Source organism: Arvicola amphibius, chromosome 6, assembly GCF_903992535.2.
Source record: "Arvicola amphibius chromosome 6, mArvAmp1.2, whole genome shotgun sequence".
Classification (NCBI taxonomy): Eukaryota; Metazoa; Chordata; class Mammalia; order Rodentia; family Cricetidae; genus Arvicola; species Arvicola amphibius.
In genome coordinates this window covers 149465754-149481034 of record NC_052052.2, presented here as the reverse complement: position 1 = coordinate 149481034, position 15281 = coordinate 149465754, and the positions used below count along the sequence as shown (strand labels likewise).

Here is a 15281-nt window from a genome sequence, read left to right as displayed (position 1 = left end):
GCTTGTAGCAGGGCCATAGAAGGGTGCTGCTTGCTGGCTTGTCCCCCAGCTCTTGTTCAGCTCTTGTGTAGCCCAAACCTACCTGCTTAGGCCCACAGTGGTCTGACATCAATTAGTCAAGAAAGTGCCCCGTAGACTCAGCTACAGGCCAATCTGATGGCGACAATTACTCTGCTGAGGGTTTCTCTTCCCAGCTGTGTCAAGGTTTAACTGTTTTACATTGTAAAATGCCAGGTGGGCATTGGGCCCGGTTTGTAATCCAGCCCTGGAAAGTAGAGAAAGGAGAACCCCAGAGCAACTTGCTAATGGGATTATCCATTCTGGTGAGCTCTGGGTTTGATTGAGAGTCCTTGCCTCCATGAATGAGACGGAAGAGTAGCGGAGAGTTGTTCAACATCAACCGTGGGCCTCCACATGTGTGAGCACACACATGCATTTCCTATGAAAAATAAAACACCAGTCAATGATGACCTCCTGCCACCGTGTCCCAGGTGCTGGGACTGTGTGCGTCCCTTTGCACTCAGCTCCCTCTGGCTTTTGATTATGGAAGTTTTAAGGGCTTTAACAAACTGGGAAACTATGTCAAAGCTCACGCTCCACTTGCCGGTCATTCATCTGTTTCTGGATCTCAGGGTTTTTCTGCCTCTTGTGCATACAGTTTATAAAAGTTTTGCTGAACCGTTTGAGTATTGACATCTTGGCTTTCCCTCACCCCAAAGTGTGCAGGCATCTCCTAAGGAGGACGACTCCCTTCTCCATGGCTGCGTAACCAGTCCTACAGAGAAAAGTTAACGACTGCCCCGTCATAGCCCCCAATGGCTGCTCGGTACTGACATTCCTTCAGTTTTTTTTTTTTTTTTTTTTTTCTGGAAGTGTTTCATGGCCTCCTCCTCCCCAGCAACCCTTGCCAATCTGTATGACTATTGGATACCGATGGAGCTCCTCCCTGTGTCCTTATCCTTCTGACTCCCCTCACCCCGTGTGTGGGTGGGAGCTGTGGGTGTGTGTGTAGGCCAGAGGACAATGGGCTGTCCACCTTGGTTTTTATGGCAGGATGAGCTAGACTGGTAACCAGTAAGCCCCAGAGATCACCTTGGCTCTGTCTTCCCAATGCTGGGATTGCATGCAAGTGTGGTCCACTGCACCAGCTGTTTTTCACGGGTTCTGAGACTCGAAATCAAGTCCTCATGCTTGCAAGGCAAGCACTTTATGGAGTGGGCCATCTCCCTAGCCCAGCACTGACAAACTGAAGGGCAGTTTTCCATAGACGTTCTGCTCTCTGAGTGTGCCTGGCTGCTGCCTGCATGGTCTTATACCTGCACCTCTGTTCTTGCTTAGATTGGATGTTTGAAAGCCTGTGACCCAAACACTGTTTGCTGCAGCTGGGTACTTCATGTTGTAAACCTCACGCCGGCCCCCCACCCCCCACGCACACTTTGCCTCTCCCTGCTTCCTTCATAGGTACAGATAGATGTATGTGCACACACACTGAAAGACACAGACACAGGTATGCAGACAGACTCACTCAGAGACATAGAAAAACACAAACACAGAGTCACATACATAGTCATTGACACAGATATCCCTTATGAGAGAGATCTGAGAAACAGGACCTCACTGTGCCTGGGCAGTTCTACAGAGACGGTGACAGTAGCCCATGCACAGTAGCAGGCGCATGCACAGGCATGGGGTCAGGGAGGTCCTGTGATTAAATTTTTTTTTAAAAATTTTATTTATTTTTTAATATTTATTTGTTATGTATACAATATTCTGTGTATATGCCTGCAGGCCAGAAGAGGGCACAAGACCCCATTACAGATGGTTGTGAGCCACCATGTGGTTGCTGGGAATTGAACTCAGGACCTTCGGAAGAGCAGGCAATGCTCTTAACCTCTGAACCATCTCTCCAGCCCCCTGTGATTAAAGTTTTGCTTGCTCTAATGTCATCATATTCCCCCAGCTCTGCTGGCATCCCTTATACCCTCCTTTTCCCTGGACCACAGTTCCAGTTCCAGCTGTGCTTCCCAGAGCCAGGGTCACTGGGATCCAACCAAAGATGAGTGGGAGACAGTGGACATGATTTGTAATTTGATTGCTTTCCTGAGCCGGGGATCAGTCCCAGGAAAGTCCTCTAATCACTGGGCTACGCCCCCACTTGGGATGGGGATTACACCCCAGGGTCAGAGATAGTCCTGGAAAGCAGAGGAGAGGAGCAGAACTGAAAGGCACAGGCTCCCTGGCTTTGTGGGGATGTTAAGGTAGGCCTTGGCCAGGGCTCTGTGTGTCCATGTAAGACTTCACCACAGGGAGAGACTGATTGCAGCCGTGCAGCCAGGAGGCCAGCAGGGCAAGCACTTAGATGCTGTATAGTTACTTGCTTTGTTGCTATGGCAAATGCCTGGCAGTTGCTAGTTAAAAAGGGGTGGGTTGATTTTGGACTCACAGTCCGGTACAGTCCAGTCCATTGTGGTGGTGGTGGGAACAGTAGCAGGATCATGAGGATGCAGCTGGTCACATAGTATCAGGAAGCAGATAGATGATGATGCTCAATTCACTTTCTCCTTTTTACTAAGACCACAGCCCACAGAATGGTGCCACCCACAGTGGACAGAGCATCTCACTTTAGTAACCTAATATATAAATCGTCATCATAGACATACCCAGAGGCTTTTATCCCAGATGATTCTAGATCCCATCAAGTTGAGGATATTATCCATCATAGGCGCCAAAGAGATCTTGCTATTTGCATTTTTGTTTCTAACCCGTTGGCTAGTAGCTGAATCCCTAAGCCTACCCACAGGCTCTGTTTTCTCATAGATGCATCATTAAGCTTCTGTGCCAGCTCTCACATTGGCACTCATTCATTCTACAGAGAACCATCGGGCTTCTCTTGCTTTGCCCCCTCCAGGAGATCCTGGTAGGAATGATTTTGTTGTAATCATGCCATTGGATCTTAAGTGTTTCAGCCAGCACCTGGGTTCCAGGAGATGGCCGGGCCTTAGAGAGAGACGAGGCTGGTACAAGGCAGGATGTAGCCGTGGGTGGAGGCCCAGATTGTAGCTTCAGGGTGTGTGTGGCAGACGTCAGGTTGTGCAGTCGCGAGCAAAGCTCCCTTTGAGTGGAAGGAAGAACATTAGCCATGCGTATCAGATAATGGCAATCTGTCATCTCACAAGTGGCTAATGTGCAGTTCTATGACACCAATTTGAGTAATTAGAGGATTTGATCGCCGGCCATGGGAAACCTATATGAACACTGCTCTCTGTTCTTGGAAAGAAGTCAGAGACTAGGGCCGTTCAAGCTAGTCGTGATTTTTGAACGTGGCCGCAAGCGGGATTGATTTCACTTGGCAGAAACTACAAAAACAAACACGGTTTGAGAACAGCAGAGGCTCTTGTGATCTTGCCCTGGCTTTGGAGAAGAGGAAATGCTTTGTCAGTGGCACCCAGGGGCTGGAGGGCTGTGAGGCTTCCTCTCCCCTTGCCACCACCTGAGGATTTTAGTCTGGGACAGTTATAAACAAAACCTGGAGACACTCAAATAACCGGTGGCCCCTCCCCTTCCTCCTTCACTTGTTAACAGCTCGCTGAGCCATTGTTCTCCTTTGGCTCTCACTGGCCAAGTAAATCTCAATCAAGATCCTTAAATCCAGCCTTGACTCTCTTCACATTGCCATGGATACCAGATGAGGGTCTCATCTTTGGGAGATGGCCTTGGGACTGTTCATTCATGGGTGCTGGACAGGGTGTTTACTTTCTGAACTGGTGGCCATGGTTGGTATCTGAACAGGTTGGTCCTGGTGCCCACTGCCTGGATCACCGTGGCCCCCATGAGGCCCAATTCCCTGGAGTGGAATGTGCTGTTCATTGGCCCCCTGCCTCAGGCTTGGCCCAGTGAGCCCAGGTCCTTCTCTGGTTCCTTGTGTTAATGACAGCCTCTTCTAACACAAATACATCCAGTAGTAAGCTTGTCCTGACTTGCTGGACCCAGCTGTGTTGGTTGACAGCGCTGATGTAGGCCATTTTGGCTGTGGTGGCTTCCCAGAACCTCTTCCAGGGCTTCTGGTGAAGGTTTGTTACTGTTGTCTGAGACAGGGATGCCCGATTCGCTACATCACTGTACTGATTCGCTACATCACCGTCGTCCTTCCCCGTGTCGACTGTATTAGAAAGGAGGCTAAGCACGTCACTAGTCCCAAGACCCTGGAGGAGCATGACAAGCTTGTGTCATTTTTGAAAGCAGATGCTGACATTGTCCAACTTGTTGCTCCAGGCCCTGTGGCAGGAAGGAGGGTATTGTCCAGGTGACAAGCAGAGCCCTGGTCCAATGTTATACCCCCTGGAAATTCTTGATACCCAAGGTTAGCCTTGAACTTCCTCTTGATAGGAAGAAGACCTTGTACTTCTGGTCCTCCTGCCTCCATCTCTCTTAGTGCTCCGATTACAGGGTGAGCCCACATACACTTGGGACCAAAGCCAGGCTTCCAAGCCTGCTAACTGAGCAAGCCCTTGATCAGCTGAGCCACATCCACAGCCCCCCGTCCTGTATTTTCCCTCAGACGTATTCCTGTCCCCACAGTAACTTGAAAGCATTTATGTCAGTGGACACACACGTTTCTAGGCCCTGTCACAGGGTTAGATGTAAGGGAACAGACTCACGGTAGTTCAGTTTGCTCACAAGTGCTTCTGAATTTCCTCTTGTCTTGATTTTTAAAAAATTAGGCTCAGAGCACTGATAATTGGTCCATAAAGGTCTTTGCCCTGTTGCATGACCTTTTTTGCCCCCAAGGAGAAATGAATGTCTCCTCACCCCAGGTAGGGTACCCACGACAGAAACAATGTAACAATTCTACCCCAGGGCAGATTGGTGACCCAGAGACTTTAACTAGGGTTCCTTAGAGAAGAGCGATTGGCTAGACAGCTAAAGACAAAACATTCTTTCCCCCCATGACTGATCATGGCCTATATATCTTGGGAAGGGGTGTGCCCTCATATACCCTGCCCCTGTAACTGTTAACAGCCTATAAATCCTTGAAATGCAGGGAGGGCCTCACGAGTGCTTCTCCCTCATCCCAAAGTTAATGGGCCTTACCTCGTGCAGGTCTCCTTGGGGTCCTCTCAGCTGCTGACAGAAAGCCCTACCACTGCCCCCACTCTTAACACCCGTGCTTCTTTTGCTTACTTCCACCCTCTGTGGATGGTGTTCCGGTCCCGCCTTAGAACGCAAGAGATCCCCGCTTTAAGAAAAAGAGGCCTGGGAAGTCCAGGATCACAGCACAGTAGCCACAGGACATCACGCTATCTGCCTTGCCTCCAAAAGTGTCAGAGCAGGTTTTCTGGTCTGGACTTGGGTAGAGTCAGGAATAGACATAGTTTGTTAGGGGCCTACTCTTGAGGTGGTAAGTTCAGTCCCTGAAGAAATGCACTGATATTTCTCTCTCTGTCTTTCTGTCTCCCTGCACCCCCCCCCCGTCTCTCTCCAGAGTCTCACTACGTAGTTCTGACTGTCACTATTTAAACAAAGCTGGCCTTGAACTCATAGGGATCTGCCTGCCTCTGCCTCCCAAGTGCTAGGATTAAAGACCTGCACCACCACACCAGGCTACATTGGTCCCTCTTTATGGCCTAGTCACCTTTAGGATTTTTATTTATTGCTGGGTGGTGGTGGTGGTGGTGGCGGTGGCGGTGCACTCAGGAGGCAGAGGCAGGTGGATCTCAGTGAGTCTGAGACCAGTCTGATCTATAGAACGAGTTCCAGGACAGCCAGGGCTACAAAGAGAAATCCTGTCTCAAGAAACAACAATAAAGAAAGAAAGAAAGAAAGAAAGAAAGAAAGAAAGAAAGAAAGAAAGAAAGAAAGAAAGAAAGACAGACATAAGGAAAGAAAAAGAAAAGATTTTTATTTATTATTATTCCTGTATATGTAGTGTGAATGTGTAGTGTGTGTGTGTGTGTGTGTGTGTGTGTGTGTGTGTGTGTTGCGGGGAGTATATATGAGCATGAGCCACAGTGCATGTGTGAGGTCAGAGGACAACTTTGTGGAGCTGGTTCTCCTCTTCCACCTATCAATGGGCTCTGGAGCCATCAGGCTCGCCCTCAGCACTTTACCCAGTGAGCCATCCCCTAACCCCCTCGTTACCTTTTAAAGGGCTGCCCCCTCTCACTTGGTCCCACTGTGGACCAAGGCTCAGTATCAGTTTGGAGGGGGATAAGCCACCTGTAAACCATAGGAATCCGCCATGACATTTCCTTAGAAACAATCAGCCTTGTTGGGGCTGCCGACTGTAAAGCAACAAAGAGATAGGGGATCGCATATGCCAGTAAGCAGGGGTAGAAGAGGCTGATGGAGTCCCAGTACCAAAATTAGGCGGAAGGAAGTCCACAAAAGCCCGGAATAAAGGATAACAAATATTTATTTGGGGAACACTCACAGTAAAGGTAGAGAGTTGCAGGGGTCCTCTGTCCTGGGGGTGCAGGAAACTGAACAGAACTCCTTCGACCACCACTCAAGAGAGCAAGCTTCCTGTCTGCGCTTATCAGTCCCCACTAGTACCTCAGACCACGCCTTAATGGGCCGGTACTCCAAAGGCTATTGACTGAAGGAATTTCCACAGTAGTGGGGTGCCCAAGGTAGGTGACATTAAAGAGTTAATTGAAAAGGTTGCTTTTGTAGATGAACCTTGAGATGAAGTTATGCTAAAGGCATAATAAAGTACACATATGTACATCTTAGAGGAAAAGCCGTGCTTCACCTAGTCCAGCAGGCAGGTCAAGTGGTTTCATGGTGGAAAAGGTACGACTGTCTCTAGTGGAGGCCAGCGTTTTGCAGCTCTGGGGAGGATCTGAAGCTTGGGTTGGAGTGGCTAGGAGGTGACTTGGAGGGTTTTAAGAAAGCACGCGACAAAATCCTCTTGAAAGAACATCTCTGTCGGGAGGTTGTGTGAGGAGGTGTGGGCCTGGGGGCACCAGGGGTAAAATTCAGCGAGGGTAGTGGGATCTGCTGTTAGGGTTGTGGACAGGAAAGAGAGAAGAGACTGGGTTCTAGTGTCTTCTGGGAAGAGGACTGAGGACAGACTCACGGACCACAGGAAATCAGGAAGGAGTGAGGTGGTTGAGCAGCTGCTCAGAGATGCGGATGAAAGGTGCTACTTAGTAAGCTAACTGGAGAATTTGCTAAAACAGGAGGTTCTCAGACTGGTCACCGTGTCGACGAGCAGAAAACCAGGGCTTATGAAGATAGCCCCCAGGTGGCACCTTCCATACCAGTGTGCCCCTGTGTGGCTGTGGATGTGTCCCTTTTACATATGCATGCCACCTCTGAGGGTGCTGGTTGTTTCTGTGTAGTTCTTGGGTTTTGGAAGCATCTCTGTCTGCAGACATCTGCCTGTTGCTGGGTCATGTGACGCCCTGGAGTGCTGAGTGAAGGTGGGGCTGGGGGCTGCTCTACAGTGCACAGTCCTGGGTTTCCTCAGCTGCCATTACAATTTTTGCTCCTGGGGGGATCTCTCTGGAAGACTGTCTCCTCTCTAAGGCTGATGGATGAGGTGCTGTCCATTCTTCAGCAAGAAGATCCCTTGCTAGCAGGCAGATGATGTCTGAGGCAGGAACAGTATTTACAGTGTTTATCTGAAGATTAGTGAAAATCCTGGTGATTCACCACGAGCCTGTCGAAAGCAAGAGTCAAGTTAATGCCTCTGTCTAGTTCCCCCACTTTACCTGCAAATATTGATTGCTCTGTGTAGCATCATGCCTGAACCGTGGGTTCTGTTTGTTTTATTAACCATGTAGTGTATTAGGTTTTGTTGCAGAGATTTCAAACAGAATTTGTTTCCATTAATTCTTTGCCCCTTAATTCTTCTCTGTCCCCTCCCCCCTGGTTTGCTGTGGTCCGTGTGCATCCTCAGTCCTCTTCCCAGAAGATACTAGAACCCAGTCTCTTCTCTCGTCCCTGTCCACAGCTCTAACAGTAGATCCCACCACACTAACTGCACTTTATCCCTGGTCCCTCCCAGTCCCACACCACCTCACACAACCTCCGGACAGAGATGTTCTTTCAAGAGGGAAGTTAACTGGGATTTTGTCGCTTCCTTTCTTTATTATGGATGGAAACGCCTGCAGTTTCTTTGCTCCTGAGAGAAGCTGTATGGCTCTGTGACGATTGCTCGTCAGAGGAAAGTCTCCTTCCACATGGTCAGAGGCCATCAGTCATTTAAAAGTGTGCTGCAGATCATTGACCACGGAGAGGGTAGGTGATGTTGTTGGAGTTCGTTCCTGTACTTTCTCTTAAGCCCATGGTGTAAGCAGAACTCCCAGTTCTCTGGAGCAAGCTGCTTGCATCCACTGATCCCACCTCTGGTGCAGTTACCGTTTTTCTGTGCCCCGTTTTCTGAGCAGATATGTAAGAGTGCTTCTAAGCTGCTGCTGGTGATTTGGCTGGGTGCTTTGCAAGGTTGTCTTTGGAAGTGACAGAAGATTTTAGCTGAGCCAGGGAGACAGACGGAGCCGGGACTGAGTTCTTTGTTTTCCATTTTATATTCTTTTTTTTTTTTTTTTTTGGTTTTTCTAAAGCTTCCTGTCTCACAGCCTTGTTGAGTGGGAACTACCCCCGTGGTATCCAAAGGGCTTTAGTTCCTACATGTTTGCTCCCTCTCCCTTGCCTGCCAAAGTGCTCTAGATAACGGGCCCAAGTCCCTTGTATAAAACGCAGGGTGTGTGGTGTATACCTTTAATCCCAGAGAAAAGTGGGCCTCTGTGAGTTTAAAGTCAGTGTGATCTACATAATGAGTTCCAGAGACACAGAGAGACCCCGTCTCAAAGCAACAAAAATGTCATGCTTGCACCTCGCTTGCATACGCGTTCCTGTTTCCTATGCTTTCACTCCTCCTCAGTTATTCATGCCAAAAGCAAAAACTACACCAGATAGGTTTTTTATGGGTTTATTTTCAGTGTGGATTGGCCATAGACCCTGGTACAGCGTAAGTACTCTGGTACAGAGTAAGTACTCTGCCGCCGAGCTCCCCCTCGGCCTTGTAATAGGGCTACATTTCCATTTTAGGATCTAACAGTAACCAAAACAAAAAATGTGTCCACATACCCCACGCACCAGGTGGGCAGCCCTGTGTGTACAGTTTGAGAAGAGGAAATGCTGTCCAGAAGATGTCGGGAATGAAGCAGTAGAGAGACAGTCTAATTATTTACATTTCCTGTCTGGACTAGTTGGCCGCTTATCTTTGAAACTCCACTACTGGCCATAGTTGTGGGGTAAAGTCTGTCCACCAAGTCAGACTGTAGTTCACTAGGTGGGAAATCCCTTAGGTCAAACTTAAGAGGTCATCTCTAGATCAGGCAGTCCAGCTTAACACTCGCAGTACCTAATACAGCGTGAATGTGAACACACAGTTGCACGGTTTGATGAGTTACTTTTCCGCAAAACAGCTTAAGGAAGGAAGGGTTTGTTTCTGCTCCTGGTTAAGGTTGCAGCCCATCACATGGCAGGGCAGGCATGGCAGCAGGAGCAAGAGACAGCTGGTCCCATTGCAGTGGAAGTCAGGAAGCAGAGAGATGGATGCGGGGGAGGGGACTCAGCTCACTTTTCCTTTGTTTTGTGTCCAGGACTGTAACCCATGGGACGATGGCTCCCACATGTGGGAGTGGTGGGGTGGGGAGGTCCTCCCACCTCAGCTGACCTAATCTAGACCATCCTTTGCAGATAGGACCTGAGGCATGGCTCTTGGGTGATCCTAGGGCCTGCTAACCACCACAGCTGTGTTAATTACGGAATAACAAGGAAGATGGTCTGCGCGTGTTTAGTACAGATTCGACCGTTATAGGGCTAGCTGCATTGCGCTCATAGGCCTGACCGGTGTTATCTTCCCCATCGTGAAGCTGCAGTTTGTTGAATCCCAGACACCCTGATCGTATTGTATTACCTTAGGCCTCATCGCCTTCCTCTCTACAGAGTCCGTTGTCTTCACATCATGCTCACCCTTGCAAGAGAGAAGCTGGGATTTTATTTTTATTTTTTATTTTTGCTTTATTTTGTCAAGAGCACAATGTGGTCACGTCAAAGTTTGAATGGTGGAGAGGGAGTCTGAAAACCTTAGGGAGCTGGAGTTTGGCTTTTCTTTGAAATTTGTGGATTTCTTCCAAAGTGCACTGAGCAGCCGGATGGATTTGGCCATTGGTTACTGTGAAAGTTTTTCCTGTTTTCTGTTCTCAGGACATGGCTAGATGTTATCGTCCATCACTGGGCTGTGAGGAAGCCATTGTCCTGCTCTTCCCCCAGAGTCTCTATGCTGCAGTCTGTGGTCACCACTGTCCCCACAGCCAGGGTTCTCTCTGGGGTGACAGTAAAGCCTGCCTGTGCCACACTACTGGGGGAAGATACTTTCTAGTACCAGAAACTAGCCAGAGTGAAACATTTATTTATTGTATGTGTATTGTATGCTCCTGCACATGTGTGAAGGTGAAATACACACATGCAAGCATGCATACGAAGGCCAGAGTCCAGCACTGTCTACTGTGACTGCCTCCATATTATTTTTGAGACAGGGTCTCTCACTAAAAGTGGGTCTTACCCATTTGGCTAGACTAGCTGGCGAGTGAGCTGCAGAGATGCTCTTGTCCTCACCTCTCCAATTCTGGGATTACAGACGTGTGCCACCCCATTGGCTTTTTATGTCAGTGCCAGGACTGCAAACCCCTGCCCTCATTCTTTGTACAGTGCCACTTTATAAGACATTTTTCTAAAAATATTTATTTATTTATTTATTTATTTATTTATTTATTTATTTATTTATTGTGTATACAACATTCTGTCTGCGTGTATGCCTGCAGGCCAGAAGAGGGCACCAGACCCCATTATAGATGGTTGTGAGCCACCATGTGGTTGCTGGGAACTGAACTTAGGACCTTTGGAAGAGCAGGCAATGCTCTTAACCTCTGAGCCAGCTCTCCAGCCCCTATAAGACATTTTTAGTTTACGGCTTCTCCTTTGGGAGAGAACATGCCATGTGATTCACGGTGAGAATTTAGCACCCTTGCTGTACTTGGCTGGCTCTTGGCTTTCTGCCACACTGAGCTTTCCTGGTGGCTTTTGCTCCTTCCTGGCATCCAACGGCTGCTCTTGCTTGGGGATTCCTGCATTTACTTGGGCCAGTCTCTGAAAACTGTGCGATTCTGATGGTTCATTTGCACGAGGGAGTCAGAAAGGCCTCTGAGATCTGTAAGAGCTGGCCTAGAATTCATACTGACAGGAACTGATGCAGTCTTCCTGAAGGGTGCTCTGGGCTTGAGATTGGTTTCCCTTGACACTCCATCGTTGAGAGGCACCTCCTGTATCCCGAAAGCAAGTCTTGCTGTGTGGGCCTGCTTACAGTCCACAAAGACCCTTTCTTGTGTTTTGGTCTCGCCCTGAGTCTTTGCTCGGCTTCTTTCACTCTGTGGGTTCTGCGGGCTATTCCAACAATGGCAAACCTTCCCCACCCCAGATGCAACATCCGGGAACAGTCAGGGTACCAGTTAAACAGTCCATGGATGTAATGAGCCCTCTGTGCCTGAGAGCATAAATTCATTTGGACAAGCAAGAGCTCTGTGGAGTGAAGTTTAGGTTAGCGAAAGCTCCGACAGCTGTGATTTGTCGGGCTTGTGCTCCCAGGGGCGTGAGTGATGTAAACGGTGAAAGTCGGCGTTTTTCTCGGTGTGTATCTTGAGGTTTGCTCCATTTCCTTCTCTGTGAGTTCATCTTCAGGGGGTACCATTTGCCAAAAAATATTTTCACTTTTTATTATAAAACTATAAAAATATGTGCATGCATGGGATTAGACGGGAGTGTTCACTCAAGTGCAGGGACCTGCAGAGGCCAGAAGAAGGCAGCAGATTCCCTATGTTTGGAGTTACAGGAGATTGTGAGCTGCCCCCCACAGGGTATTGGGAACCCAACTTGGGTCTCCTACAAGAGCAGCAACCATCCTTCACTGCTAAGCCATCTCTCTAGTCCTTAATTTTATTATTATTGTTGTTATTGTTATTTCGTGTTTTGTTTGTCAAGAGTAAAGGTTTGGTGGCTTCTGTCCTTGGGCAAGACTGACTTGGGCTAGCGGTTAAGTGTACTGAGGGCTGCAGTGGTGACATCATTACTCAGGATGAGTCTCGGTTCTGCGATTAAGGAGAATCGGGTAGGAAAAGGACAGAGCGCCAGGCTGATGGCGGAAATTGAGCCAATGCCGCTCTGTATTGAGAGCTCAAGAAGTGGAGCCCTGGACACGGGCGCAGTCTCCAGCTGCCTTCCTGCTGCTGGGAAAGTCGCAGGAAAGATACTTGCTTCTTTTTTTTTCTTTTTTTGGTTTTTCGAGACAGGGTTTCTCTGTAGCTTTGGAGCCTGTCCTGGAACTAGCTCTTGTAGACCAGGCTGGTCTCGAACTCACAGAGATCCGCCTGCCTCTGCCTCCCGAGTGCTGGGATTAAAGGCATGCGCCACCGCCGCCCGGCAGATACTTGCTTCTTTATCTTGGTCAGGAGACCTGAACAGGGAGCATTTTCCTTTATAGGTGAAAGGGACTCGCTTGGCAGAGAACTACAGATGTAGCCTCTCACTGAGTTTCTCTTGATCATTGTCACACACAGCCAGCGCCAAGCCAAGTGCCCTTTATGAGCCCCCAGTGTGCAAGACCACACACACACACACACACACACACACACACACACACACCCCTGACCACCCCCCATACCCCCAGGTGCTGATCCCACCTTGTATTTGAAAGTAACATTCAGTGTTGATTTTCCCACTCACTTTGACTCTGGATTATTTGGTGTCTGAGGTCTCCCCTCCCCAGGTGCCTGGCTCGGGAGCTTTGAGGTTACCTATGCCCGAAGTGTGAGGTTTGGGTGCTGCCAACCAGTAATTCACTCCACCTGCTCATCTTCGTCTACATTTTCATTTCCAGAGACTGGATTTGGGTGTTTCACATGAATACAGGCAAACAGAGCTGGAGGCATTGTATAGGTGGTAGCAGAAATGAAGAACAGCACCCCAAAGCAAAGTGGGAGTCAGGGCTCTTGGAACATCAGGAGAATTCTCCCTGCAATGGGACTTAAGTTTTAAAAATGTATAAAATGTGTCCAGTACTACTCTCTCTCTCTCTCTCTCTCTCCCTCCCTCCCTCCCTCTTTCTACCTTCCTACCTCCCTCCTTTACTCCGTGTGTGTGTGTGTGTGTGTGTGTGTGTGTATTGAACACGCCTGAGAATTGAACCCGTGGCTTTGTGTATGCTAAATGAGTTCTAGCAGTTTAGCTGGCCCTATTTCAGTTTTATTTTGAGACGTGGTGTTCCTTAAGTTACTCTGGCTGGCCTTGAATCCCCTGAAGCCCCTTGCCTCAGTTTACCAAGTCCTAGGAGTGCAGTGTGGACTACCACATCTGACCAGCATTTGTTTGAATCAAGGGTGATAAGGTATGCTGATGTGGATATTATTGTCACAAAAGAAGTTTTCATGCTCCGTGCTTGCAAACTCAAGACGCAGGAAGCTTAGGAGTGAGGAGGGAAAAGGGAAGAAAGCCTGCGTGATCCCCTTGATTGTAGCTCTGAGGAAACGAAAGACCAAGGCCCACAAATAAACAAAGTGTTCTTGGGGTTTGCACATTGGAATGATTCCAGTGGCTCCATGTGTCTTGAGTTGTCCCAGTCGTCCACTCCCTGACTGGGAAGCAGCTAGGGCTGGGGACACTGGCCTGGAATGAAGGAGAGGGTCAACTTGAGTGTTAAGTCACTCTTGTAAGCGAGCCATTGTTTGCTGTCTCTGTGAACTGGCCAGCCTTGGGCTAGGCTGTCTCTCTAGGGTCAGCAAGGCAGCAGATGACAACCTTCAGAAAAACAAAGACTATCGCACCACATAATTAATGTTCCCCTTCCTCGGGGGACCTGGCTGGAAGAGGCTGAGGACCCGGCTGATGAGCCAGTTTTCTACAGTGGGTTGAACAGGGTCACCCCCTTCTCCCCAACACCCCCAACCACATTTCTCCCTCTTGCTCTCTGTGAGCTCGCGTGCTCCTGGAGGCTCCTTTGAGGCCTGACCTTTCCTACCTCTGGCAGGCTCCTGCCTAGCAGGAGAGGGGCAGCACACAGGTGGCCCTTTGCTTCAATCCCATTCTCAGCAATTCTCTGTAAGGCCAATTTGGTCCAGCACCTCCCTCTGGTGCACTAAGCAGCTTCCCATCATGCCCCAGGCTGTGGCGATAACAGCCTGGAGTTCAGCTTCCTGAGGTTCAACGGGGCTGCTGGTGTGGCTTCCGGGAAGAGTTTTCACAGCCACCTTCATCTGTTTCACGGTGAAAGCCAACTGTGGCCTAGAGCAATCCTGAGAGAGGATTTAGGAGGCAAACACGAAAAGCCTTCAGCACACATCTTCTGAGAAGCGAGTTTGAAGCCTGAAGCGCCTACAGGATTGACAGGTGTGGTTTTGCCTTCAGCTCGAGCAGATGCTTTCCTGGCATTACGTCCTGTAATACACAGCCATTTACTTCTGCACACAGAGGCCCACGCATACCACCGAGCCAGCGCCCCAGTTTTGCACTTCCGACAGCTGCAGGCAGAAGCCCTACTATATACCAATTGAAACAGCCAGCAAAGGAGCGCCTTGGTGGTTCCTGCCGGCATTGGGAAAGCCGTGGTGTGTGACACGGCAAGGACTGTCGTGTGTGGGCATAGCCAGTGACTTGTAGGGCTGAATTCTTTGTCTGCTGTAAACATTCTAAGCACTGGCAAAAAATCCTGGGTCTGCATAGATTCCTGTTCCTTTTACTTCCCAAGTGTCACAGGCAATACTGAATTGTCACTTTCAAAGCTGCCCATTTCCTGCTTACCTAACCCTCAAGCTCAGTAGTCGGGAGCCTTGCAGCCTGGTCTTGGATCAGCATCTGACCACCTGTCCAGAGGTTTCCTCAGGGCAAGACACCCATGGAAAAGGATTCTCACTCAGCAAGGATCAGTAGATCACTGGATGGTTTGGGTTTAAATGTTGTCCTTAAAAGCATTGTCCCCATGTCCGCTATTTTTTAACTTTGTAACCACAAGTAGTAGCTCCTAGCTGACATTAGCGCTGTAGGAGCAGGATGTGTCTGCCTTGATATTTAGTTAAACCTGCAAAAATGCTGAACTCTCTGTCTAGAATAAGGTTATATAAGGAGTAGGAAAATATATTTGGGGAAACATGAAGAGGAGCAATGGGGCTTTTATGATTATGGTGTATTTCTTAAAAGTCAAAAGCAGGAACCAATAGTAAAGT

The 15281-nt window shown here is 48.8% G+C and overlaps 1 protein-coding gene across 1 annotated transcript in view; it reads left to right on the top strand.

Annotated features, from left to right (window-relative positions):
- Window positions 1–15281, top strand: part of Ror2 (receptor tyrosine kinase like orphan receptor 2) — a 175171-nt gene that overhangs the window by 98939 nt on the left and 60951 nt on the right. The window lies entirely within an intron of this gene.